This window comes from Capricornis sumatraensis, chromosome 10, assembly GCF_032405125.1.
Source record: "Capricornis sumatraensis isolate serow.1 chromosome 10, serow.2, whole genome shotgun sequence".
Lineage (NCBI taxonomy): Eukaryota > Metazoa > Chordata > Mammalia > Artiodactyla > Bovidae > Capricornis > Capricornis sumatraensis.
This window is the reverse complement of record NC_091078.1, coordinates 8,101,284-8,128,969: the sequence shown is the minus strand read 5'-3', so window position 1 is coordinate 8,128,969 and position 27,686 is coordinate 8,101,284. Positions and strand designations below refer to the sequence as shown.

Sequence of the window (27,686 nt, the reverse complement as noted above, 5' to 3'; positions counted from 1 at the left end):
ATAGGATTATTAAGACTTCATGATCTTTCGTAACTTGGTCTAGAATTCACAGTTTGTAAATCGCAAGCCTATGATTAAACCTAGTTTTCTCTTCTCTGACAACTCATGCTCTTAACACCACTGCAAATTGTTTAAGAGAAATAATCAATAAATACAAACACCTGCAGAAATGTGAGGGAACATCTGGGAAGCATTATGTGAGTCTGACTAGAAGAACTAAATAGGCTTTAGGAAGAAGTGATGTCTGAACTCTGGCTCACTCTTTTTCATCTGAGCTGATTGTCTTCAACTCTGGATGGCCACAATGATGTTAAACATACAGGCTCCATCTGTGGTGGTTTCATTATCAATAAATGTAAGTGAATCAGTCATCTTTGGAAACTAATAAGGGATACCCTTAGTATCTTAAAAACTGATAAATAAAAGGAAAAATTCAAGCATCAGTGTAACTTTTTTTGTATGAAAGTATTCTACCTCATAAATGAAAGAAGAAATAATAAACACCGTTTTGCCACTGCCCAACAAATTAACATGCACTTCCTCTCAAAAAGCTATTCTGATATGATTGAGTAAGTAAGAAATACAGGGAAATTAATGAGCTACAGCCTGGGGGATGAGATAATTGACAAACAACAAACATATAATTTTAATTTGTGATTAGTAGTGCAAAGAAGACACTCTGATAGGAAATAATATGGTGTGGGTGGTGGTGGAGGGAAAGGGAGAGTCTTCTTGCATAGGTTGTGCTGGAAAGGCCTTTCTGATCAAAATGAACCAATGAAAAGTCACTTTCCATGTAAAGAGCTATTGAAAAAGTTTCCAAGGCAGAAGGAAAGACAAAGTGTATAAACCCCAGGGCATGTTCAGAACATGGAAGTAGAAAAGTTTTTATTGGAAAAATATTGTAAAAAGCAAATCTAAGAGAATTGGAAGATTGCCTCTGTTTTTGTGTATCTTAGTCCATTTTCCTGTTCCCATTTTTCGTGTATCTTAGTCCCTTTTCTTTCAGAGGTTTAAAATGAAGAGGGCTACAGGTCAAATTCTTCACTGATGTTATTACTGGAACCTTTTTAAAATTGCTTAATGCAAAACTAACAAAGATGAATTTGCATAAGCAGTGACCTGGATGCATGTAACATGTGAAATAACAAATGCTATGTAGGATGGTTAAATATTTAAGAAGAATAAAGGATCTGATTTAGTTTCAAAATGCTACAGGGGCAGCTGAGAGAGCGAAAGTAAGTCTTGAGGTTATACCTGACTCTTTGCAACCCCATGGACTGTAGCCTACCAGGCTCCTCTGTCCATGGAATTCTCCAGGCAAGAATACTGGAGTGGGTTGCCATTCTTTTCTCCAGGGAATCTTCCCAACCCAGGGGTCAAACCTGACCCTGAGATCGAACCTGAGTCTCCTGCATTGCAGCAGTTTCTTTTCCATCCCAGCCACCAAAGAAGCCCCTAATTAGTATATCTGCTGTGTGCTATGCTTAGTCCTCAGTCGTGTCTGATTCTGCGATCCCATGAACTGTAGCTAGTCAAGCTCCTCTGTCCCTGGGGATTCTCCAGGCAAGAGTACTGAGTACTGGTGTGGGTTACCATGCTTTTCTCCAGAGGATTTTCCCAACCCAGGGATCAAACCCAGGTCTCCCACTTTGCAGGCAGATTCTTTACTATCTGAGCCACCAGGGAAGCCCAATTATTGTATCTGTCTCATTCCAAAAAATCAGCATACTTCACAGGTTTGATTTCCCTCTTTTCTTAAGCAAGGTCTTCATACAAGCTGTCCTGAGACTGATTTCCTTTGCCACCCTACACATTCTCCCAGAGTTACATGGTTAATTCCCACTATTTGAACTGCCTTGGCAGATGACTTCCAAGCTGTATTATGTCTTCTAGACATACATGCAGAGAAGGCAGTGGCACCCCACTCCAGTACTCTTGCCTGGAAAATCCCATGGATGGAGGAGCCTGGAAGGCTGCAGTCCATGGGCTCGCTAAGAGTTGAACACGACCAAGCAACTTCACTTTCATTTAAGGAAATGGCAACCCATTCCAGTGTTCTTCTTGCCAGGAGAATCCCAGGGACAGGGGAGCCTGGTGGGCTGCCATCTATGGGGTCGCACAGAGTTGGACACGACTGAAGCGGCTTAGCAGCAGCGGCGGCAGATATACGTGAGGATGTCAACCAGGAGTGGCCAGTGTAAGAGACTTAAAGTACCTAAATATTTGAAGGAAGCAGTAGGAAATCACAGTATTATATGTGTATACCTCACTTAAAGGTGTTCCCGGTTGTCTAGTTTACTTAACTTTTTTTGTTTCCCTGTGCTGATCAAATAAGACATAGTTTGAGCTTTACTTGACAGCAGGATGCTAGTCTGTCACTCTAAGACCCATCAAAAGAGAGGTGCAATGAGCAAGCCTTTTTAGAGATCTTACTGCATCTGAAGTAAAAGTATTTATCACATTAAATACCTTCCTCCTGCCATTTTCTATGGCTTAGTGAGTGGTGTGACCATTCAAGTAGTTTCTCCAGCTGAAAATGTGGGACATATTTGGGATTCCACAGTGTCTCCATCTGCCATACAACTCACTAAGGCTTATGGATTCTATTCCGTAAGCATGCCCCTGAGAGCTAAGTTCTTTTCTTCATCCTCTCTGAATCCAGTGAAATCAGGTCTGGAATATCCCTTTCACTGATCTGAGGATCCCCATTCATTCTCCATGTGGTCACTAATTTGAACTTAATAAGATATACCACATCACTACAATGGGTAAACTTTTTCTATGAAGTGTAGAAAAATTCTTAACTTTATAATAAACTTATCTCTCTATCTGGCTTCAACCTCCAGAACTCAAATATGAATTTTCAACCTTTAATATTCAAACACGTAAATTGGAATTTAAATCCTTATGAAATGATCAATGTCCCTGAGACTGCTCTCTGTTTTGACACCAAGCTTTTTGGTGGCTGTCCTTTTGCTTGGAACTGTCATCATCTCCCCCGCCCCGGCCACCTCCAACACATTCATTCATGATCCATCTTAATGTCAGCACCTCTGAGAAAATGTCCCCCATATCTCAGGCTGATAAAATCTCTTTCTTGCCTGTACCTCAAATGCTCTTTATTAATAATTCTACCTTAACACTTACCCAGCTGAACTCCAATTATCTGCTTAGGTATCTTTCTTATCGCAGGACCCTGAACTTCCTTCCCTGAGGTCTGTAACCATGGAGTGGATTTTTCATAATGAGTGAATGAATTGATACACAGATGGGTTCCAAAGGTTTCACTAGCATTGTTTAATGCCACTTTTCTAAATCAGTTGTGCCTCAGGATTACATATATCTGTTCTTCCTACCCACTAGTCTCTGCTTCCCAGGTGGGTCAGTGGATAAGAGTCTGCCTGGCAATACAGGAAATGGAGGTTTGATCCCTGGAGAAGGAAATGGCAACTCACTCCTGTGCTCTTGCCTGAAAAATCCTATGCACAGAAGAGACTGGTCGGCTACAGTCCACAGAGTTGCAAAAGAGTCAGATACGACTCAGCAACTAAGCAACAATACCAACCCTCTCCCCTCACCCCCAGACACACACACACAGAGACACACACAGAGGACGATGTGCCCTTTGATCTCAAGAAATTTTGTAGTCTATGTGCCAATAAGCAGAGTTATTCTCTAAATAGCTGTTGAGTTGAAAATTACAAAATTGTCACTGAGTTTTGAAGATGTCTAGGGCCTCTGTGTTTTGGGAGAGATTAAGGTCCTTCTAAGTATAGTCCTCTGCTAGACAGAATTGTTCTGAATTTCAGAGCACTCCAAGGCCTTCGTTACGCAGAATATGAAGGATTTGTCTCCTTGTCACTCAGTCCTCTGCACCCCGACTTGGTGCAGGACTGCGTCTGTTGTTGTTCAGTTGCCAAATTCTGTCCAATTCTTTGTGACTTCATGGATTGTAGCACACCAGGCCTCCCTGTCCCTCACCATCTCCCAGTTTGCCCAAATTCCTGTCCATTGAATCGGTGATGCCATCCAACCATCAAATCCTCTGCTGTCCTCTTCTCCTTCTCCCTCAATCATTCCCAGCATCGGGGTCTTTTCCAATGAGTCAGCTGTTTCCATCAGGTGGACAAAGTATGGGAGCTTCAGTTTAGCATCTGTCCTTCCAATGAGTATTCAGGGTTGATTTTCTTTAGAATTGGATGGCTTGATCTCCTTGCTGTCCAAGGGACTCTCTACAAGTCTTCTCTAGCACCGCAGTTGGAAAATATCAATTCTTCAGTGCTTTGCCTTCTTTAGGGTCCAGTTTTCATATCTAGAAGTACATGACTACTAGAAAGACCATTGCACTGACTGTGACTAAGTCTGTTAGTAAATGTAATTCTGTCATGTCTTTTAAGTGGAGATTAATGATAAGGTTTCCTTGAGTATAGATGGTATTTATAAAAGGATTTCTTCTAGCTCTAAATAAAGGAGGCATTCAAAGACTGTCTAGTTTCCCTGAGAAATTTCCCATGAAATTTTATCAATAGGAGGTGGATCCGCAGCGGAATTCCAGTCTGTATTTGGGGGTATCTATAGCCAATATCTTCATAATCTGCTACTGATATGTTTTTGAAGCCTAATGAGTGAACTATGTATTGTATGCTGTGATTTTCCCTGGGGGGGGGGGAGGTGTAGTATTCAGTATTTTCCAACAGATAGGCCCCTTTATTTGTACAGCCTCTAGAAAAGCTGCAGTTTAAGTAGTAAGTAAGAAAACCAGAAATGAAACCCTGTTTGAACTGGAGTATAAGATATGTGTATTTAAAAATTATTTTTCATAAATTTTGCATTTTCAATTCTTCATATTCATCTACAGATTGTTTTTTGTGAACCAGGAACTGAGTATGCTGCAGTGAGCAGTTAGAGAAAGTCTTTGCCTTTTGAGGGTCTCACATCTTTAAATATTAATGTACTTTGATGGTTGTAATAAATTTAATTTTTAAAGATATATATGAAGAGATTTAAAGTTTGTGTTCAAAGCACCCTAATCCTTCTCTCCTATATATGGCTGCTTCTTTTCCCGGTTACCATAGATTAAAATGATTTCACCTTCATCACAAAAGTGATTACTTGATAGGTCCTATTAATGAGAAGCTTTTTTAAAAAAATTGAGATCTAATTGACATGAAACATTGTGTTAATATAAGGTGTACATCATATTGATTTGATATACTTATATTTTGCAACATGATTGCCATTGTAGCCTTCAGGTCACACAATCTGTTTTGTGGTGGTGTTAATTAAGATCTAGTCTCTTAGCATATTTAATGTTTATAATACAGTATTGTCTATAATCAGTACATTGTGTATGACATCTCTGGGACTTATTTATCTACTAGTTTCAAGTTTGTGCCCTTAAATAGCATCTCTCCTATTCCTCCATCTACTAGCCCCTGGGAACCATTTACTCTTTGCTTTTATGAGTTCACCTATTCTAGATTCATATGTAAGTGATATCGTACAATATTTTAATGGTGATTTAAAAGTTTTGTTCAACTTGTATTACATTGTACTGCTATTCAATGTGTGTATGTATGTGTATATATATATATATATATATATATATATACACACACACACATATATACACCTCACATATATTTTATACACACACACACACTTTTTTCCCCCCAAATTGTACCATCAAAGGAACCAATACTTTATTAAACTCTAGGCTCTGTCCTGAAAGTGAACTGTCTAGTCTTAGCTCTGCAGTTTCTCAAGAGTAACATTAGGTTGGCCAAAATGTTCATTTGGGCTTTTCAGTAACATCTTATAGAAAAACCATAGTGGATGTTTTGGCCAACCCACTGTGAGCCATGCTATATCATTCATTGTGTAATTAATTACCTTTCATCCTGAATCAATAGGGAAAATAGCAAGAAAATGAGGAACACTGGAATGCTGCAGCCAGCAGACTCTCTATCCTGTTCCCAAGGACAGGGAAAACACCTTCCCAAAGCACCCTCTGTGAGGCTGGGGAAGCTGAGAAGGAGGTGGAGCCATCTAGACCACAGGCTACTGTTTGGAGCAGCACTCCCAGATGATGTTATGAGCTGAGCCTAGGGAGCAGCCAGCTGCTCTGGGAGTAGAGAAACCTTTCTCAGAGGAGATGTGAAGTGAACTGGGGTTCAAGAAAGGAACGGTTGTCAAGTGGACATGCTGCAAGGACAGGAGGTGAGGTGACAGATGATATCAAGAAGAGCTGATGAGATCTTGAGGGGTAAGGCCAGGTTTTCATTCTCTTTGCTTCCCTGAACTGGCACAGGGCCCAGCGCATAGTGAGTCTTTCCTCGCTACTGGCCGTGTAAATGATTGAAGGAAAGCCTACATTTTCCAAGATGAGATCATTTTTGCATTTTCCCTAGCTTGGAGCTGATCTAGCTCCCCAGATCACTGGGGATACTGAGGAAGAAAACAGGAAGAAATAGATAAATGCAATCAATAGCGAAGAGTGAATAGATGGCAGTCTACAGTGGATCAATCTGTGAAGGCATATTTGTGCCTTTTCATTCATCTCAGGTAAGAGAGACTTGAGTGGCCCCAACAAACCAAAAGTGTAAATGGTGAAAAGTAAAATAGTAAATAAGGTAGGATTATAAGAACTCCATGACCTAGTGAGAGAGAGAGAGGGACACACAGGAGAGAATTCTATTTATCATAGAATAGTGACTCTTTGCCCCAGTTAGAGCAGAACTTAAGTTTCTGATTTCCAGGACCATGTGCTAGAGATAAGTTTGGAAAGAAGCTCTGTGAAACTGGTTTCTCTGCGTTTTTTATTGTTGTTTGTTTGTTTCTTGGTCTAAGAGCAATAACTCTGCAAGACGCTATACAAAAAGCATTTTGGAGGGGCCTGTAGGCAAATAAGTTTGAGAAACACTGAATATAATATCCCTTGCCAGTAAGTTAAAAATACAAATATTAGCATACTACAAGTTCTCACCAGTCGTGCAGTAAATAAACCTATTTACTTAATCACCTTCCCAGATCTTTCTTTGGGGAATACTGGTCTGCATCAACCAGGAGGGATTTCCTTAGTTGTTGAGGGGGAATCATTGGCATGGTGGGAACCAACCTCAGTGGTCGTTTTGGGCAATCTTTTAGCCAACAAGTTAAACATTCAACAGTGGTCTTGGCAGTTGGCTACCCACCTTTTCCTTGATGGGGACCTCCGTTCCTTATATGTTACACTTAAGTTTATAACCCCTGACCTCTCTCCTGGATGCTGCCTTCTGAAGAAATCTGCCCACACTCTCTTCCAGAGGAGATATGAAAGCATTCATCAAGGCTCTTCTCGCCATGTCTTCTCAGAACCTCGACTCATTAAGACCCATTAATGCTGCAGAGTCAAATTTTTCCTCATCCTCTGCTTAGGTAGACTTTTTTTTAAAATGCACTTGAAGTGCATTTATTGATTGAATAATTAGTGTGGATTTAATTTGGTCAATGTGAAATCATTTATCAAGTTTTATTATCATTGATTTTTTGGTAAATCTTATACAGTCCAACAGAGATTGTTATGTGATGGCAGCCTAAGAAAGTACTCTCCAGGTGACCTGCCACAACCACAGGCATCGCTTTCCATAGTCACACTGTTAGAGAATATGACTGTTGACCTGTGTGTTTTCTCCAGTGTTCAACTCAACACTATCTTTCAGTTGGTATCAGTTATTTTTTTAAGATTTTTAAAAATAGTTATTTTAATTGGAGGATAATTACTTTACAGTATGGTGATGTTTTTCCCAGACATCATTATGAAGTAGCCATAGGCATCCATGTGTCCTTTCCATCCTGAAGCCCCCTCCCCATTTCCCTCCTCGCCCTATCCTCCAGGTCTTCACAGAGCATTGGCTTTGGGTGCCCTGCATTCTATATCAAACTTCCACTGGTTATCTGTTTTACATATGGTAAAATATACGTTTCAGTGCTATTCTCTCAAATCATCCTTTCCTCTCCTTCTTCCACTGGTACGTCTGTGTTTCCTTTGCTGCCCTGCATGTAGGATTGTCGGTACCATCTTTCTAGATTCCATATATATGTGTTAATGTGCTATACTTTGTTTCTCATTGTGAGTTACTTCATTCTATATAATAGGCTCTAGGTTCACCCACCTCGTTAGAACTGACTCAAACATGTTCCTTTTTATAGCTGAATAATATTTGGACGTGAGTTTAAGTGAACTCCTGGAGTTGGTGATGGACAGGGAGGCCTGGCGTGCTGCAATTCATGGGGTCGCAAAGAGTCGGACGTGACTGAGCAACTGAACTGAAGTGAATTGACTGAATGTTCCATTGTATATGTTATCCACAGCTTCCTTATCCACTCATCTGCCAGTGGACATCTAGGCTGCTTCCTTGTCCTAGCTATTGTAAATAGTGCTGCAATGAACATTAGGGTACATGTGTCAGGATATACGCCCAGTAGTGGGATTGCTGGATTGTGTTGTAGTTTTATTTCTAGTTTTTAAAGGAATCTCCATACTGCTCTCCATAATGGTTGTATCAGTTTGCATTCCCACCAAGAGTGTAAGAGTGTTCCCTTTTCTCCACACTTTCTCCAGCTCATCAGTAACTGTGCAGTTAATGCGACTAATAAGGCTTAAGATGAAATATAACTGATACCATTCAACCACAGTCAGCAACTGCTGATGACCTTTGTTCTTTGCACAAAAAGAATAACAGTATAATAGCCAATAGTTTCAATACTATTTACTATGTGCCAGACAGTGTTTGAATGCTATAAACAATTTAGCTCATGCAATTCTTAGGACAAATCTGTAGAAAGATAAAATTATTACCTCATTTCATAGAAGAGAAACTGAGATGCAGAGTTTAAATACCTTGCCCAGATGGCTCAAGCAGCAAGAACTGGAGTTTGGGTTTGAACCTAAGCAGTCTTGCTCTCAAGTGCACTTGCCTAACAATTATATAGTATTACTGTCTTGATTGAATTAATATAGACTTGATCCCAGAAGGGCCCCACTACAATTTATTTGCCTGTCAAATATTTAAAGAAATGAAGGATCATCTGTGGATGTGAAAAGTAGGGTGAATTTATGTAGGCAAATATTAACATTAGAACATTTACCTGATAAATGCAAATAGTTGAGCAAAACCCATGAGTGATGGTAAGGGAAGCTGGGGTGTTTGTTTCCACCTCACAAAATAGGGCAGCCAACCTTGTGTTTGTCTCAAAAAGTAGTTTAACTCCTCAGAGGAATGGCAGTGAATGTAAAAAAATCAATAACAGTGACTGAGTAATCTTAACAGGTGATGGATATCAGCTTTCCTCTGTGTGCCTCAGTTGTCTATTTTATTTCAAGATACTGCATGCATGATTTCTCACTTGGGTTCTGGGCTGTAGTTCTGTGCTTTCATAATATACGCATCAAACATGTTGAAAGTTTGCCCCAAGAGGCAAAGATCACCTAAATTATACATTGCCTTGCAAGGTGATGACAGCTCAGACCTGTGTGTATGATTGTCTTTGAAGAATTCCATCCAGGATTGAAAAAAAAAAATAACTAATTTAAAGAGAGCTCTTTGTGTTTGACAATTGAGAACAAAACTCTTTAGCCCCATGAAATATTACAGTGGGCAAGTAGGGCCCACCTTCTCTATTCAGTATCCAGCACAGCCTTTTCTGGTGTTTTCTCCACCACACCTGTGAGTATCCCCAGACCTAAGATGTTTTGCAAGATCAGAGTTGTTAGCCTTGCTGATATTTTGTAATCCTATTTATGGCCCAGCCAGCCATGATGGAAGTAATTATTAGAATTCAAAGCCTTGTTCTATAAACTTGTAATAGTGTGTTTCATTGTTTGTGGCATTAGCCTTGGGCTGTTAGGCATAATTCTGTTTACTGCTATAAAGTGAGGCTGTCCATCCAGAACATGACAGATTATAAATTTGCTGCATCTGCTGAATCAGCTGGGTTTGTGCCATGAATACCACGTATTCATTTGCAGAGCTCAGTGTGCTTCTGAGTGAACATATATATAGGCTTTGACTTGTGGTGTTTAGAACACAGTTTATTTAATTTTCCTCAGTTTAATTTATCCCTTATGGTTCCTGTTATCTGTAACTTGTATTTTGCTTTATAGGTTTAGATTCCAATTTGTTTTCACCATGGTATAATATATGTGTGAGAACACTCTTTTTTTACACTTTGGATCAGGAAATGCAAACAACTCTTTGATCTATCCATTGGGGACCAAGAGCACATTTTTCATAAAACAGGATCAGACCATTTTCATGGCCACCAGTTGTGTGTGTGGATTTTTTTCCCTCACTGTTGAAGTTCTAAACCCCTCATAACAAGCACATGTGGTAGTGTCTTTATTAAAGAATCAGATTTCTTTTATCTTTGGCTTTGCCATGTCCATCATAATTCGTTCAAATCTCCCTATTTTCAACATCACTTGGCAAATGAGGCAGAGAAAACATGGAGGATCCTGTAGGCCAGGTTTGGAGAGATGTCCGTCCCTTCTGTCCACAGTCTTTGGCCAGAGAGTTTCACACTAATGTAGTTCCTGGCTTAGGTTTATTCAAGCATAATTCTATTCTGTAAAAGAGGAGTATGAATCTTTTCAGACACCACCTCTACTGTGTGATATTTGAGAGCTTTTCAGAGCCTCAATTTTTAAACTGAAGAATATGTAATTACCTCACAGATTATTATCATTGGATGGGATTATATAAATAAATATAACATGTGAAGTATAAAGTGGTACTCAGGTTTATAGTATTTTATGTTATCATAATTATTATTTTTAATGCTATTAGTGTAAAATAGATTTAAAAGTGCTGAAGAGCTAGGCTATATGATCAGTACAGCTCAGTTCAGTTCAGTCGCTCAGTCAGGTCCGACTCTTTTTGACCCTATGGACTGCAGCACAGCAGACCTCCCTGTACATCACGAACTCCCGGAGATTACTCAAACTCACGTCCATTGAGTCAGTAATGCCATGCAAATATCTCATCATCTGTTGTCCCCTACTCCTCCCACCCTCAATCTTTCCCAGCATCAGAGTATTTTCAAGTGAGTCAGTTCTTTACATCAGTTGGCCAGAGTATTGGAGTTTCAGCTTCAGCATCAGTCCTCCAGTGAATATTCAGGACTGATTTCCTTTAGGATTGACTGGTTGGATCTCCTTGCAGTCCAAGGGACTCTCAAGAGTCTTCTCCGACACAACAGTTCAAAAGCATCAATTCTTTGGCACTCAGTTTTCTTTATAGTCCAACTCTCACATCCATACATGACTACTGGAAAAACCATAGCTTTAACTAGATGGATCTTTGTTGGCAAAGTAATGTCTCTGCTTTTTAATATGCTGTCTAGGTTGGTCATTGATTTTCTTCCAAGGAGCAAGCATCTTTTAATTTCATGGCTGCAGTCACCATCTGCAGTGGTTTTGGAGCCCAAGAAAATAAAGTCAGCTACAGTTTCCACTGTTTCCCCATCTATTTGCCATGAAATGGTGGGACCAGATGCTGTGATCTTAGTTTTCTGAATGTTGATTTTTACGTCAACTTTTTCACTCTCTTCTTTCACTTTCATCAAGAGGCTCTTTAATTCTTCACTTTCTGTCATAAGTGTGGTGTCATCCGCATATCTGAGGTTATTGATATTTCTCCTGCCAATCTTGATTCCAGCTTGTGCTTCATCCAGTCCAGCATTTCTCATGATGTACTCTGCATAAGTTAAATAAGCAGGGTGACGATATACAGCCTTGACATATTCCTTTCCCAACTTGGAACCAGTCTGTCGTTCCGTGTCCAGTTCTAACTGTTGCTTCTTGACCTACATACATATTTCTCAGGCAGGTACAGTGGTTTGGTATTCCCATCTCTTTCAGAATTTTCCACGTTTGTTGTGATCCACACAGTCAAAGGCTTTGGCATAGTCAGTAAAGCAGAAGTAGATGTTTCTCTAGAGCTCTCTTGCTTTTTTGATGATCCAACAAATGTTGGCAATTTGATCTCTGGCTCCTCTGCCTTTCTAAATCCAGTTTGAACATCTGGAAGTTCACGGTTCACTTACTGTTGAAGCACACTATGATAAGCACGCTGTCTTTATTTTCAGAGTTTTCTTTTTTCTTGAGATCTTCTTTCATGTGTGTGCAGAATATGCTAACATAGCTCACAGAGTCAACTATTACAGCAAGAAACAAGAGTGTCGGCAAATCCATAGAGTTGGTCACCAGATCTCCAAATCAGTTTTCATTCCTTTCTAGAATAGTCTTCTATAATCATTGCATTCATTCAATGGTAAAAATTATGAACAAAAAAAAAATCCTAAATTAAGCATCATACAATATTGCCTTCAAATAACTATAGCTCCATGTGAAGTGAAGCCAATATGTTACATATAAATGGTACCTGGCTTCTGTACTGTGAGAATGCATGTAGGTCAAACAGCAGGAGCCTTTGAGGTCAGAGAACCTAATTTGGACTTGGCTCTGCATTAACCACTTGCAGGAATCTCACTGTCTGGTCCTCTGTTTTCTTATTTATTTAACAAAGAGAAGGTTTAAAGCTCAACTGCTTTTGGTGGGAATTGAATTTGATAATTCTAAGATATGAGCTGCAGGGGAGGGTCACTGTGGGGATTTCTCTGTGTTCTAGCTATTGTCATAGGCATACTCATCACATAAATGCTGCTGCTGCTACTGCTGCTAAGCTGCTTCAGTCGTGTCCGACTCTGTGTGACCCCATAGATGGCAGCCCACCAGGCTCCCCCGTCCCTTGGATTCTCCAAGCAAGAACACTGGAGTGGGTTGCCATTTCCTTCTCCAATACATTAAAGTGAAAAGTGAAAGTGAAGTCGCTCAGTTGTGTCGAACTCTTTGTGACCCCATGGACTGCAGCCCACCAGGCTCCTCTGCCCATGGGATTTTCCAGGCAAGAGTACTGGAGTGGGGCACAGAAAGGCTATAGACCCCTAAAGTCAGACAGCTGATTAGGAATAAAATTGGGACTGGAACCCAGGACTATCTGAATCCAAAGCTCATTCCCATAATCACTACATTTTATCACTTTTGGGGGCTTGATGCTATGCCTGGCCCATAGTAGCTGCTCAGTAGATCATAGTGATTACTGTTATCTTCATGTTTATGCCTGAGTCAGCTGCTAGGTGATAGTAGGTTTCTGTTCCTGTGATCCAGGTGTTATTAGGCAGGGGTATATCCACAGTGTTAATGGAGTCTTGACAGCTCCACATTCTCTGAGATGATGCCTCTTCTGGGACCCTCTCTTCACTGATGCCAGCTCTTAATGGAGACAGATCAAGGAAATCTCATTTTATAGATATACAGATGGACAGGTACATACTTCTATATTTGAAGTGGATAAGCAACAGTGGATCTACTATATAGCACATGGAGCTCTGCTCAATATTTTATAGCACCCTGGGTGGGAAGAGAGCACTGGGGAGAATGCTGCTGCTGCTGCTGCTAAGTCTCTTCAGTCGTGTCTGACTCTGTGCGACCCCATAGACGGCAGCCCACCAGGCTCCCCCATCCCTGGGATTCTCCAGGCAAGAACATTGGAGTGAGTTGCCATCTCCTTCTCCAGTGCATGAAAGTGAAAAGTGAAAGTGAATTTGCTCAGTCGTGTCCGACTCTTTGCGACCCCATGGACTGTAACCTATCAGGCTCCTCCATCCATGGGATTCTCCAGGCAAGAGTACTGGAGTGGGGTGCCATCGCCTTCTCCATTGGGAAGAATGGATACATGTATATATGGCTGAGTCCCTTTGCTGTCCACATGAAACCATCACAACATTGTAGTGCACACTTCAATACGGTTGTCCACACTTCAATACAATATAAGAAGTTTAATAAAAAGAAAAAAGTTATGTGCTACATCTTTCATCTGTAATATCTGTTTTCATGTGCTTGTAATAGTTTTGTTTTTCTGATTATGAAATTTGAATAATGAGCTATCTCCTTTTGTAAAATTGCTTGTGAGAAGCAAGAAAACAGAACAGACAAGACCATTTTGGAGACAAAGAATGGAGGATAGTACCTGCTATACAAATATTCAGAAAGATAAAATCATACTAGGATAATTTTAAAAACAGATCAAGGAGATAGAATATAAAGCCTCGAGTGTACAATAGAATGTCTTATTAAGATGGTTTTTCCAATCAATGAAGACAGGATCAATCATTTGGTATATGTCGCATGGCCATTCAGATGGAAAAAAAAAAATTAGCTCTTTTTTTTCATCTCACACCATTTAGCAAACTTGGCTAAACAATTTCGGATGGAGTAAGCATTTAAATGAATAACATGAAACTATGGAGGAAGAAGAAGACACAGGTAAGTATTTTTTTGACCTCAGGGAAGGAAAATGGTGTTCTAAAAAAAAAAGCAATAAAAGAAACTATAAAGACAGATTGTATATTTGGGTATTTCAACATTAAAAGAAATCTGTATGTCAAGAGGCATACTAAAACTTGAAAGGCAAACACAAAACTGGGGAAAACATTTGCAACATACTCTTCATCTAATTTTCACAATATTCCTGTGGGGTAGATAATATTATCTTCATTTATACACAAGAGAATCAAGACCTAGACACTTTAAGTAATTTAGTAACTTACTCAAGATTCCATTTGTACCCTTGAAAACTGAATTATGACAGCTCTTCACACCACACTTTGCTGCCAACTAAGAAAATAGCCTGGAGACATAGCAGTAAGAAATATGCCTAATAGAGGAATCAGAGACTTATTAAAGGAGTGGAATGAGGAATCAGACAGGTGAAGAGGTAATTATGATCTGTTGTGATTTGTTTTAATAAATGCACAGAAGCTTTGTATAAGGAGTGATTACTTCACTTGGGAGTGATTTCAAAGAGATCCTAATACTTTCTCAATTTTTGAAAAATAAATAAATTCTAGGTACCATGATGGTCCAAGGTATTCTAGGGAGAAGAAATGATACATTCCACAGCACAGACTTCTGAAGCAGCTGGCTAGAGGGAAGGGGAAGAGTAGGGTGTCTACAAAGACGTAGACGCTGGTGGGAACCTCTGCTCCAGAGGAAGACATCATCAGCACTTAGGGGTGGCCAGACCCGAGAAAGACCAAGTACCCAGCCAGGAGGAGCCCCAGGCAATCAGGCTTACCAAAGCATTTCTAATGGTGTGTTTTTATTTTCATGTACTAATTTTTAAATTTTTTATAATTTTGTTTTTTCATACTAAAAATTGAACTTTCTTTTATTCTAGTTAGAAAAGATTCAAGCAAAAATTCCCAGATGATATTGTTTGAAATTAAATGGCTGCTTATTGTGGGAAAGAATAACCCAAAACACAATATCCATTTTTTGGAGGTATTTTCTTAATTGAGGTAAAAATGAGAACTTACCAATATGCTGCTGCTGCTGCTAAGTCACTTCAGTCATGTCCGACTCTGTGTGACCCCATAGGCGGCAGCCCACCAGACTTCCCCATCCCTGGGATTCTCTAGGCAAGAACACTGGAGTGGGTTGCCATTGTCTTCTCCCTAAAAATATGAACACTCAGCATTTTCAGCACCATATCTCCAACATGAGAAAATGGAATGCCCTTAGCCTCCTGAGTTGAATCTCTCCGTTTACCCTAAGTATCTCATAGATTGAAACAGTCTGTCTCATGGTAGCCAAAGCACCATTGCCTATATCCATGTCTAGGACTGCTACTGAAATGGCCCCTGGTCCATTCTCCTATACTAAACTCTGAGGTTGCTGAGGCCACTGAAGAATCACCATCTCTTGCTTTTCTCCTGCCATGATCATGTCACCTGTGTACCATCCTGAGCCACATCTGCCATTTATTTCTCTGTTCAGTTGCTCTGGCATGAATGTGAGCCTTTACCTGCATCTCTGTGGGCTGTGGATCCTGCCACATCAGACTGAAGGCTCCCTGCAGGGTTGCACTGGTCTCTACTTGGTGTTGCTGCTACTGCTATAATTATTATAGTGGTTGTTGTCAGAATCACCAGACGAACAGGATTCAGTTGTAACAAGTACAAGGGCAGGCATGCATTTACTGCAGACATCTGTTAAACACCTGGAGTGCATCAAGCATCATTTCAATGGGATTACAATAGTGAGTAAAGCTGACCCAGGCCCTGTCCTCATCCAGAAGTTTATGGTCTAGAAATCTCCCTTCTCTCTCACCTTCAATGCAACTTCCCCTCTGTTTGTGTTGAATTCTTTCTCAAGATCTCTGCAGCACCATTGACATTTAGGACCTACCTCCCCATAAGCACCCTGCAACAGCACCTCCTTGATCCTAGGCAAAGGGAGTAACACCTCCCTCAAAATAGCAAAGGCATCTACTCCAGCTCCTGCCAGTCCTGATCTTCTGGGAATGTCATTTTGCTTGGGGCCTGGACCGCAGCATACATCCATAAAAGTTCCTCTTGGTCCCAACAGGATCCAAGGGGGAACAGCTTTGTTTTCATTGGCTTGCTCCTATGGTTTTCTGGAGTGTGATACTGACGGAAAAGACAAGGGATAATTTTAGAAAGAGTGAGAGGAGTTGACAAATGGCAAGGTCATTATTTCCTTTTTCTTAATGGAATCTCACCCTTGTTTCTCCCCAACAGGGGTAGAGGACATCTTTCACCCTTTTTGATGTCCCCACATTCTAACTTGTGTAAGCCCTCTCCCATAACTGTCTTTTTTTGTCTCTCTTGTTAGTGTTCTCATCTGTAAAATAGGAACAATGGAAATATTAACTATAAAGTGTGAATTATAGACTGAACTTGGTGCATTGGATTATGGAAGCCTATACACAAAGTGGTCAAGGGTGCCAGCTTTCAAGATTAGGACTGACTCCATCTTTGCTCTGAGTGACATTAGGCAAAGCAGTTTCTCTGTGGTTTGTTTCTGTAAAGTAAGGAAAATAATACCCACCTTAAACATTGTAAGAATGACTTACACGTCGTGTTTGTGAAATACATGCATTCTATGCAGTCTCACACATAGCCTGTAGTGACCATGTACAGGATTATCTGCTGATTACTCAGGGGCTATTACTTCTTTTCTCCCCTTTGCCTCAATGGTCCTGCCTATTGATTCTGTTTTCTCTGCTGTGCAGGGGAAGACTGAACCTAAGATGATGCAAACTTAAGAAACAGGGTGTGTTTCCTGGATCTGTATGTTGCAGGATCACGGCACGGTGGGGGATCTGTTGGGGAGCAGGCAGGGTCTCTGGCTGGGCAGGAAGTTTCATAGGAGCAACAAGCCTGCTCTGCGGTGGTCATGGTGGCCTCTGCAGTCTCTGTCACCCTGGTAGAGTTGTGCCGTGGGAAGCGCAGGTGTGGAGCACCGGTGCTCCTTCCCAGGAAGGGTCCACTGTCTTCCCATATACGCATCCCTTAAGCAATCCTCATCTGTGCTGGATAAGAGATGTTCCTCTCTTCATTTGTCATACAGATTGCCTACTGTGCATCTCTGCTCTTTCTCACATTGCATGTTGCTAAGTTATGCTTTTGTGTGTGCACTTGAATTGATGGCTTACACCATTCTCCACCACCTCTACTGAAACATTTTCCCAGTCTCTGGCTAGAATTTCCTCCCTCCTCTGTGCTCCCTTAGGTCCCATATTTTCATCATGTTACTTGTCATACCCACTAACACTGATTGTGGATTGAACCCTGTGGAATGTAGATCCCACAGACTGAACTATATGAAATTGCTGATAATCTGACCATTTCATAATTTCACATGATTCAGACTAGTACTTATCTGTATACTCTATAAACCAGTAGTTGCATGAGACGGAGCAGGGAGAACTTTTTACTCTGTTTTGGCAATGCCAGGCATAGTGCTTGGTGCATTGCTGATACTTGACTAGTGTTATATGAAAGTGCTTAATAAACTGTGAAGCTCTATTCAAATGTAAGAGATTTCTGATTTCAATTGTATCATATGTTAGCATTAAAATATCCTTAGCGGCTGAGTTGGAGATGAAGGGGAAACCAACATGAGACTTTACATCATCTAAGCTGAAATATGTTCTTGAGTTCATAGTGGTAATTCAGCGACAGTCCTGAGGGATGAGCAGATAACACTTTAGAGAGTACATTTTCCTTCTTTTACCTTTGCAGTTCTACCTGTGTTAGTTTTCTATACTGAGGCTCCAAAATTAAAACAAAAAATGTTTCTGCTGCTTACAAGAAATTATAAATTTGCCTTAATAGATGTTGCAGTTCCACTAAAGGATCTCAGACAGGGGAATGTCCTGTTGGGACTTATAGTTTATGGGGAGTACCCTAGCAGCAAGCATGAGTGATGGAGTGAGGCTGGAAGCTGGGAGACCAAAGAGGAGATGATGCCAGAGATGCTGAGTCATGGAGGTGGGAGCTGAGAAGAGGAGATGGACTGGAAATACCGAATGGATATTTCATCTCATGGGTGGAGGGGCGGTGGTGAGTAAAAGAGTTGGGCTGTACTGATCCCCAAGTTGGGGATAATTGGGAGACCAACTGATACAGATGCTTTAGGAAGGGCAGCTTTGGGGAGAAAGATGATGAATTTTATTTTAAGATATTGAGTGGGAAATATTATTATACAAGTTTGAAGTTGATCTTGCAAGATAGGTAGGCTGGTCACTGTCTTTGTTTTTGATTTCCTTATTGTTTGATATGGAAATTATCACTCAGGGAAGTTGCCTAAATGGCCAAAATGGGGGAAAAAAAAATCAGGACGAGGTTGGGCTGCATCTTGAAGGTAGGACCACTGCATGCTTTCATCTCTCCATTGTCTGTCCACCTACGAAGTCACTACTGGATTTTCAGCTTCCCAGCCATACTTGGCCTCCTACATTGAATGCTCTCAGAAAATGACTACTGGGCACTACTTTTAGGATTTTAATTAATCTTTAACTGGCTTGCCCTCTGAGCAGTTTTTGCTCCTGCTTTGAAATTTCAGACAGATGGCAGGCAGTTATTTCCTCAGCCTTGTCATCTATTCACATGGCAGCTGAAATACCAAGCACAGACTTGGAGAAGGATGGGACCATAATTCATTATAATTAGTCTTCTTTGATCGCTGTCCTTTGTCCTAAGTACAGGAGCAACATTTAATTGTAGCTGAAGTATTTGTCAAGAACAGCATCCAGACTGTTCTCCCTCTTTACATAAATGCTAAAGGACACTGCTAGAAGGGGAAACTCACATTCCCGATTCTCTTTTGAAATAGCTACTGAGTAGTAGTGGAAACCCAGGATTTAGAGACAAAGGCCTGTGTGGGGGCCTTTCCTTGGTCATGTCCGGTAGTATTGTTAATTAAGCAGCACTGTGAGGATTTAGAAAGACAAAGAACTACATAAAAGGAGGGCCTACTGTGTGTTTTATAAACCATTCCGAGGCTGAATAGCTGGACATCATACAGTTGCTGCTAAGTCGCTTCAGTCGCCTCAAACTCGTTGCGACCCCATAGATGGCAGCCCACCAGGCTCCCCGTCCCTGGAATTCTCCAGGCAGGAACACTGGAGTGGGTTGCCATTTCCTTCTCCAATGCATGAAAGTGAAAAGTGAAAGAGAAGTCGCTCAGTAATGTCCAACTCTTAGCGACTCCATGGACTGCAGCCTACCAGGCTCCTCCGTCCATGGGATCTGCCAGGCAAGAGTACTGGAGTGGGGTGCCATTGCCTTCTCCGCATCATAAAATTACCTCATGGCAAAGCCAGGAGACAAAACTCCTCATCTGCCTGAATCAGAGCCTGTGCCTCTGCACAGTTAGTTCAGCAGCAGCCCCGCAGGGCAGATTTATTTGGCAAACCAATTTAGATAGTAAAAATAAATAAATAAGATATCATCATATCACTGGGTGAATCTTGTAAAGGGTTGCCCTGAAGGGTGACATTATGAGGAGCCATTGCTGGGTAACTTATTACAAATTAATTCCCTGTCTTGATAAAAAAATATTTTATCAATAAATAATACTATCTGGTATCTGTAATGTGATATAGACTTTAATATTTAAAATAATTATATGACTTTACTGTCCATCTTTATTCTCACTCCCCTGAGTTTTGTGAATGAGCTGAGGAAAGGGGTATCAGAACCATTTTATAGATTAGAAAATTGAGACTTAAAGGGTGTTATTACCATCAAGAGTCTGGTAGCTTTTAAATCATCAGATTTTAGACACATAGATTTCGATGTCCTTCAAAAATAAGATCTAAACAGCAGCAAATATATATGAGGGATCAGTTTCAGGAACATTTTTCTTAGAGCTGACATTCACCTCCAAGTTATACGGTTAGAGTTGCTGCTTTTCACTTTTCCATTTTTGACACTAAGTCATAATTATGGAGCCTGAGAAGTACCCAGTGCATTTGCAGGAGCTGATTGACTAGATGGAGGGAAGGCTGATTGTGCAACAGAACCCAAACTACCAATTAAAGGAGAAAGAATCCACACACACATGATCTCCAGGATATTTATGTCACGGGGAACTAAAAGGGCCAGCCTTCCCTGCCACTGTGGGAGAGCCTATAAGTCAAAGGGCCACAGAGTGGTCAGTGTGAGCCCTAGGGCCAGGCTAAGATCACAGCAAGGATCAGGAAGCCCACCCTCTCAGCAGCCTCTCAGGCACTAATGCGAGTTTCAAAGGCTTCCCCTCTCTAGGGTAAAATGGAAAATCTTGGTAAATGAGATTAGATTCAGTGCACAATGAGAGAGGAAATCAGGCAAACGTGAAACGTGAACTAAATCCATCAATTAATTGTCAGAAAATAGGGCTCAGAATAGAGTAATGATACTAATAAGACTCACTTTTGTACAGTGCTCTGGACACTACAGAGTTTATGGCCCTCACATCAGCAGCCACTTAAGAGGCAAAATTATTATCCTCAACTTACAGAGGGTTAAGTGCTGGCCTTACATGCCACCAATCCTGGTGCTGGAGGAGGGGCATGCATGTAGGTTTCTGACTACTGCTGTCAGCCCCATAGGACTGCCTAGGTCGGGTGGGGGGGGGGGTGGCGCTGGGGACAGTGGTGGGGAGTGTCCTGCACTGTGGTCTGTGGTTTATTCTCCTGGGAACCCTTTTAAACTGTTCCTTCTTACTGATGAGTGTCTCTGCAGTGGCACACAGGAGTGGCCTCAAGGCTAACAATAATGGGCCATTAACTGAATAACAGCCCTGGCACAAAGTCACAGCCACACTAGGGTCTTAATTAGGCTCCAGCAGAAGCAGAGAAGGATCACATTCATGGGAGATTGCTGGTTGACTAATTAGGTGTCAAGTTAACAATTTCCCTCTGGGATATCTCAAGTCAGTCCCATTGTGACTCAAAACATTGACCAAACTGGGAGTCCCAACTGGGCCAATTTCTTGGGAGAAGAGAGGACATGCTTCCCCAAGGACTAGCTCCCTGTAGTAGAATAGTACAGGATTCCTTTATTTTCCCTGGCTAATAGTTTAACTTCAAAAACTTAGCAACTGTCAGTCCAGTGTTTCTGTCCCACTGACAAGAGCTGAAGGGCAGTCGTGCTTGGGTGCCCGGAGCTGAAAAGCAGTCAGCAGTCCCAGCTCAGCTGTTTCGGCAGCAGATGTTAAACAGTGCTATGGAAGAAAATAGGATCAAGGACCAGCCCGAGACTCAAGCCCAGAACCTGGGAGAGAGGCTAGAGGACCATTCCGGAGTGAGTAAAAGTCGCTCAGTCACATCTGACTCTTTGCAACCACGTGGACCATACAGTCCGTGCAATTCTCCAGGCCAGAATACTGGAGTGGAAAGCCTTTTCCTTCCCAATCCAGAGATCAAACCCAGGTCTCCCATATTGCCGGTGGATTGTTTACCAGCTGAGCCACAAGGGAAGCCCAGTCTGGAATGGAGGCAGGCAGCACTGAAATCACTTGAACCCTGTGTTAAATGTAACCTCTGTGTTCCATTCATTAGTCATGAGGACAGGGCCTTCATATTAATTTTGCCGAGCCCTTATCGATACCTTTACATGTGCACACTCATCTCCTCCTCTAAGAGAAGTTGTATAGATTAGTTGATATAGAGCGTGTGACGTAGAGCCATGCGTGCAGTAAGAATTCAGGAACATGACCTGCTTCTGAATCCATAGAGCCTGAGGGGCTTCTGTAAGGGCTGATCCTGTCCACCAAGACAGACCTCATCCACTCAGCATGGTCGTCCAGGCCCATATATCCCCACTTAGACTGAGGTCCCCACCCGCCTGACTTCATTCGCCCTGCCCACTATTCCATTCCCTTGACCTGCCTTGTTCCTGCCTTCACTGCTAGGCACCTGCCTCTGGCATCTCTGTTTGATGCATGATCCAAGCCCTTTATCCTCTGCCTCATCCTCCTCTTCTCCAACCTCTGTCTCTCGTTTGGTACAACAACTCTGACTACCTTTGGAATAACATTCTTTTCAGCTCAAATACCACTCCTTAGATCATGGACTAAGAGAGAGAGCCCCCCAGCTCGTCTTCCCCGAAGAAGGTATACATAATGAGAAGCACTTGGGTGTGGGGGAAGAGGGTCCATGAAGCTATGCCCAGGTTCCTTTCTTTGACCCTTTGACCCTTCTGTTGGGAAGAAGTCAGTGCCAACATCTACCTTCTAATGGAAGTGGACTCCTTTGATTGTGACCAGCTAGACAAAGGGCTACATGAGATAGAGAATTACCGGACAAGGCAAGCCAGGCCCTAGAAATAAACTGAAAGGAAACAGGTAGGCAGTGGAGGCTAGGAAGCTGGAAGAAGTTGGATGATGAATGGTAATCCAGCAGGCACCTGGGGTCAGTGGATCCCAGACCTGGAAACCAAGAGATGGCATTAAGGAACAGGCAGAGTCTCAAGGTGGCAGACAGGAGTTTCCTTGTGGAAAGAGTTGTCAGGGTCTTGAAGAAAAGCTCCTCAAGAGACCCAGGGAGGACCACGGTGTGGCCTCCTGGAAGGAGTTGAGACTTTAGCACAATGTTGGTGTATCAGTTTAGGCGCAGAACTTAGAGCCATTTAACAGAGCAACCCATGCAATGAGGGGGTGGGACAGGGAGGGGAAAGGAGTGTGATGCTGGGGTGTGGATTCTTACACCGTGACTTGGACCATTTGACCACAGAGGAAGCCCAGATAGAGATGTGTCTTTCAAGAACTCCAGGGACATGCAAGCTGGCAAGCCCACAGATTGACTACGCAGAGCCTTCAAAACTTATCACGGACAGGGACCATTGTCCCATGTGTGCTTGCTTCCCAGAGGACAGGACCAAGTGAGATGGTGTGTGAAGGAGCCCTTTAAGCATAAAGGTGCTTGATTTTGCTTTTAAGTTTAGTCACTAATTGTAGAACTGCTGATATTTTTCTGAGCTTATCATGATGCTCGCTAACTGTTAGCTATTCAAATATTTGCAATTACTATTATAGCAGGAGAAACTCTGAGATGATTCATGTTTATGCATGTCCTCTTTTCCTCACTTGAGAAGGTCACAGGCTCTGGGCTTCCTGACCTAGAGGATGCTTTTGTTCCTAATTTTATCTTCTCCAAGCTGCCAAATTTGTGATGAAGATTTGTGAGGCAGAGTTCCTCTGAGGGAACCAAGTAGAAATAGGAGACGCTTTCCCTTGATCCAAAGGCAATTTGCAATCCTGGGAAGTAGAGGAAAGATTGTGGGGCCTAAGGAAGAGGTGTACCCAGGAATCGTCCCAGGAAGGTGGCTTGCCTTCAGAGGGGGAAGCCCGTGCACCTACAGCAGAGGCCCCCAGGTCCCGGACTCTCTGATCTAAAGGAAACAGGAGGTCAGGGCGGCAGAGCACACTTTAGTGACCCACGTGACTCATAAGTTGGTGTGTTTTGCCACTAGAGAGCCCTGGCCCTTCCACCATGATGGGCTCAGTGTATGTTGAGGGAAGAATTTCTCCTTAATTGTGAGTATGTTTGATTTCTTTTTTTTTCCCTCCTTGGCAGAGAAGGATAATTGAAGTTAAATTTAACTAGATTTCAAGCAAACAGGCATCAATAATATGATCTTTCTGTGAATATATGTGTGTCTTGAATGTCATACATTTTTTAAAATAAAAAAAAATGAACATTTTAATTTCGTATGGGGGTATAGCCACTTAACAATGTTGTGATAGTTTCAGGTTAAAAGCAAAGGGATTCAACCATACTTATATATGTATCTGTTCTCCCCCCCAGAAAACTTCCCTCCCATCCAGGCTGCCACATAACACTGAGCAGAGTTCTATGTGTTATACAGTAGGTCCCTTTAATAATTGTTCTGTGACCACATGGAGCTTCCCTAGTGGCTCAGAGGATAAAGAATCCAGCTGCCAATGCAGGAGACTCAGATTCAATCTCTGGGTGGGGTAGATCCTCTGGAGGAGGGCATGGAAACCCACTCCAGTATTCTTGCCTGGAGAATTCCATGGACAGCTGGCGTCTGGCCAGCTACAGTCTGTGGGGCCACAAAGAGTTGGATAAGACTGAGTGACTAGCAACACTGTGCCCACGTAACTCCTAAGGAAAATGGTGAACGTTTTCCCAGTAGCTAGTGTATGCTGCTCCTGGTTTTAATGTATAACTAAGGCAATCACATTTAATCCTCAGAATGACCTATGAAGTATTAGAGTCCCCTTTGTATAGATAAGAAAACTGAACTAAATAATGGTCCTGTGGCCTTGCACCAGAATTTGTGGCTAGTATCAGAACCGAGACTCAAGCCTAAGCTATGTGATTCTAAAGCCTGCCTCCCTCCAGCAGCCTGCACTGGAGAGGTGTGACAGTGCCTAGCTCTTATGAAGGAAGGGCTGATGGCTGTGACAGCAGGTTTAATAACTAAGCTGTGATATAAAATAGTTCTCGTGAATGTACATGTCCGACTTTCAGAGAGAGGATGGCCGAGGGACTGAATTATTGAGGTTACCTTTTAGAAACCTTCAGTGCGACCTAGACTTGCTTCACTTTGAAAAACAGTTATCATCCTCTCCCTCCTTTTTTAATCTCCACATTGGGAAGGGAATTTCTATGGATATGTTGGCATTGTCCAACAGGAGACAAGTGATACAAAAAGCCCTGACAGATATCTCCCAGGCAGAGAATTATGTGAGAAGGGTGCTGAATTATAGCCAAGAATAGAATGACTTCAGGCACCGCAGCTACTGGGAAATGCTTTGCAGAATATCGGATGGAGCTTTAGATTTATTGCATCTAATTGAATCTTTAGCAAGCCTGGAAGAAGTAGCTATTCTGATCACTATTTTTCTGGTAGAACTGCAAGGGCATGGGGAAGGGAGAGGGAGAGATGAATAGATAGATGGTGGATGGAGAAATAGATAGGCAGGTAGGTAGGTAGCTAAGAGATAATACCCTTATATTATCATCTATGACTCATTACATCGATTCTTTGGTAAGTTTGTAAGGCAGCTGGTCATTCATTTGTTCTGTTGAGTTCTTTTTCATTTTGCTTTTCAAAATCAGTTCTGAAGTAGAAGGAGACATGTCCCCTTGCTTTATTCCTGCCCTCCTGCCCTCCTTTGTTCCTGTCTTCATTTCTAGGTGTTTTTTTTTCTTTTTTTCCCTTTTGTTTTCCCCTTCTTTTTGTGTTGTGCACGTTAATTGAGCATCTGTGTGTACCAGGTACTGAGATACCAGAAATACAACACTTATCAGACACAAAAAGCCTGTGTTCTATGCTTTTAAGAAACCCAGGCCCACAGAGTAGGTCAAAGAAGGATCCAAAATGTCAGATTCAAAAGCATTTAAAATAGGCCTTCCAAGATGGGTAGCATTTCAAGAGGCAGATACTGTCTCTCTTGGGGGGAATGTAGGATATGCTATGAAGAACCTGGATGACTAAACTGATTAAGAAAGAAGCTTCATGGTATGGTCATTTCTAGGCCATAGTTAGAATAGGAGTGAATGTGCACAGCAAGTAGTGAGCTGGTTACGAGTGCGGAGATCGTGGTCCTTGAACGCTCAGGAATCTCGCTGCCTTCTCTGGGCACCTGGCCTTGGCTTCCTGAATGGACAAGAAGCATGGCTAGCTCTGGCATGGGGGCGTATGCTCTTGTATGTTGCAAACATATTAGTTCAAAGTGTTTACTTACTGGATATGGTAGTTCAGATTAGAAAGTGAAAAGAATGTGTATCATCACTATTACTATTCTCTCATACTTACTTTCTTGGTTATGGTTCAACAAAACAGGAGTTCTCTCCTGGTATCTTTGACTGTGCATACTAAAAAATGCAATGAATGGCAAGGTAATTGCTTTCATCCCATTCCATTTAGTCAGTTGTATAAAACTGGGCCCTGGTTCTGCCTTTTCAGGATGTTGAAGCAGAAGTCCCTAGAGACGTGTGTGCATTCTGCTCTGAGCCAGCCTCCCTCTGACTTCTTTACAGCCTGCTTCTAAGATGTTGGCCTTAAATTCTGTGGCGTAACAAGGCACAGCATAAAACAAGGCCCATGGGTTTCTGAGATACCTTCTAAAAATTTGTCTTTCAATGTTTTTAGAGTTAACTTATTAATATTTTCAGTAAAAAGATATCTTCCAATAAGATCCAAGTAGATTGGTAGAAATCTTCAAGCCTTGGAGCCAGATCAAGCTGGATGAAACTTCTAGCTTTTGGGGTTCACTTTTCAAGGCCTGGGGAACTTAAGTGGCTGAATCGCTTAAGCCTTCAATCTTCTTGTCTCACCAGAAAGTATTAAAAGGATAATATGAGATGGTATGTATAAAGCATATAGCATGTATTCAATAAAAAGGAATGGCCATTATTTACTAGTGGTCATGACAAAGACAGGGCTTCCCTGGTGGCTCAGATGGTAAAGCATCTGCCTACAATGCAGGAGACCTGGGTTCGATCCCCGGGTTGGGAAGAACCTCTGGAGTTTTAAAGTACTGCCGAACTCTTCAAATTGAAGAGTTCGGCAGTACTTTAAAACTAGAAGGATTTTGCATCCCCAGGGTAGGGTTTATCGGGAGCCTGTGGGCACCAGATAGTGCTTTACAGAGAAAGCTCATAATCTTGTGGCAGAGGCAGATGGTACATAGAATCCAGCTGGGTGGAGCTAAGCTCTTTGTCAGAGTCAGAGGGCTCGGTGACATTTAGTACAGTCATTATTCCACCCTTAGCCTGAGGCTCATTGGCCGCCTCTGCTCAGTGTCAGCTTCCACAACCCTCCTTTTCACCATAGTTATGCTTCCTGAAATTGCCTTTAGTTCCAGGAAATTATACTTATTAGCTGATAAGAGAGACTCCAGGCTCTCTACTTGGTTCCCCCTGCCCTGTTCAGCTTATCAGGGGCCTCTGCTTGGATAGCTGGGCCTGGCCCATTCCCAAAACTGCTGCCCGCACAGTTCCTTGCCTTCCAGTGCCCTGGGTCTGCAGCTGTCTCTCTTCTGCCATGATCCACAGACCTCTCTGTTCAGAGCTGACAGGGCCTCCAGGCTCCTTCAGGAACCAGAACTCAGCTTTCTCCTTTCCTCCCTTCTGCTCAGCCTTGCTAAAATTCCTCTCTCGAACCTAGTTGCCCACAGGTTACCACCCCACCTGAACTACTGAGAGAGCATGGAGCATTCTGAAGGCATTTGCTAATGTTATTCCTCTGACCCCATTCAAATGGCATCTTATCCACAAAATATGTGTACATCCACACACACACACACACACACACACACA

At 42.0% G+C, this 27,686-nt stretch overlaps 1 protein-coding gene and 1 non-coding gene across 5 annotated transcripts in view; both read left to right on the top strand.

The window, feature by feature from the left end:
* The window catches only part of NRG3 (neuregulin 3), a 1,218,667-nt gene that overhangs the window by 612,335 nt on the left and 578,646 nt on the right, over positions 1 to 27,686 (top strand). The window lies entirely within an intron of this gene.
* TRNAC-ACA (transfer RNA cysteine (anticodon ACA)) lies at positions 26,812 to 26,883 on the top strand. The gene has a single exon. It is a non-coding gene; the product is annotated as a tRNA-Cys (tRNA).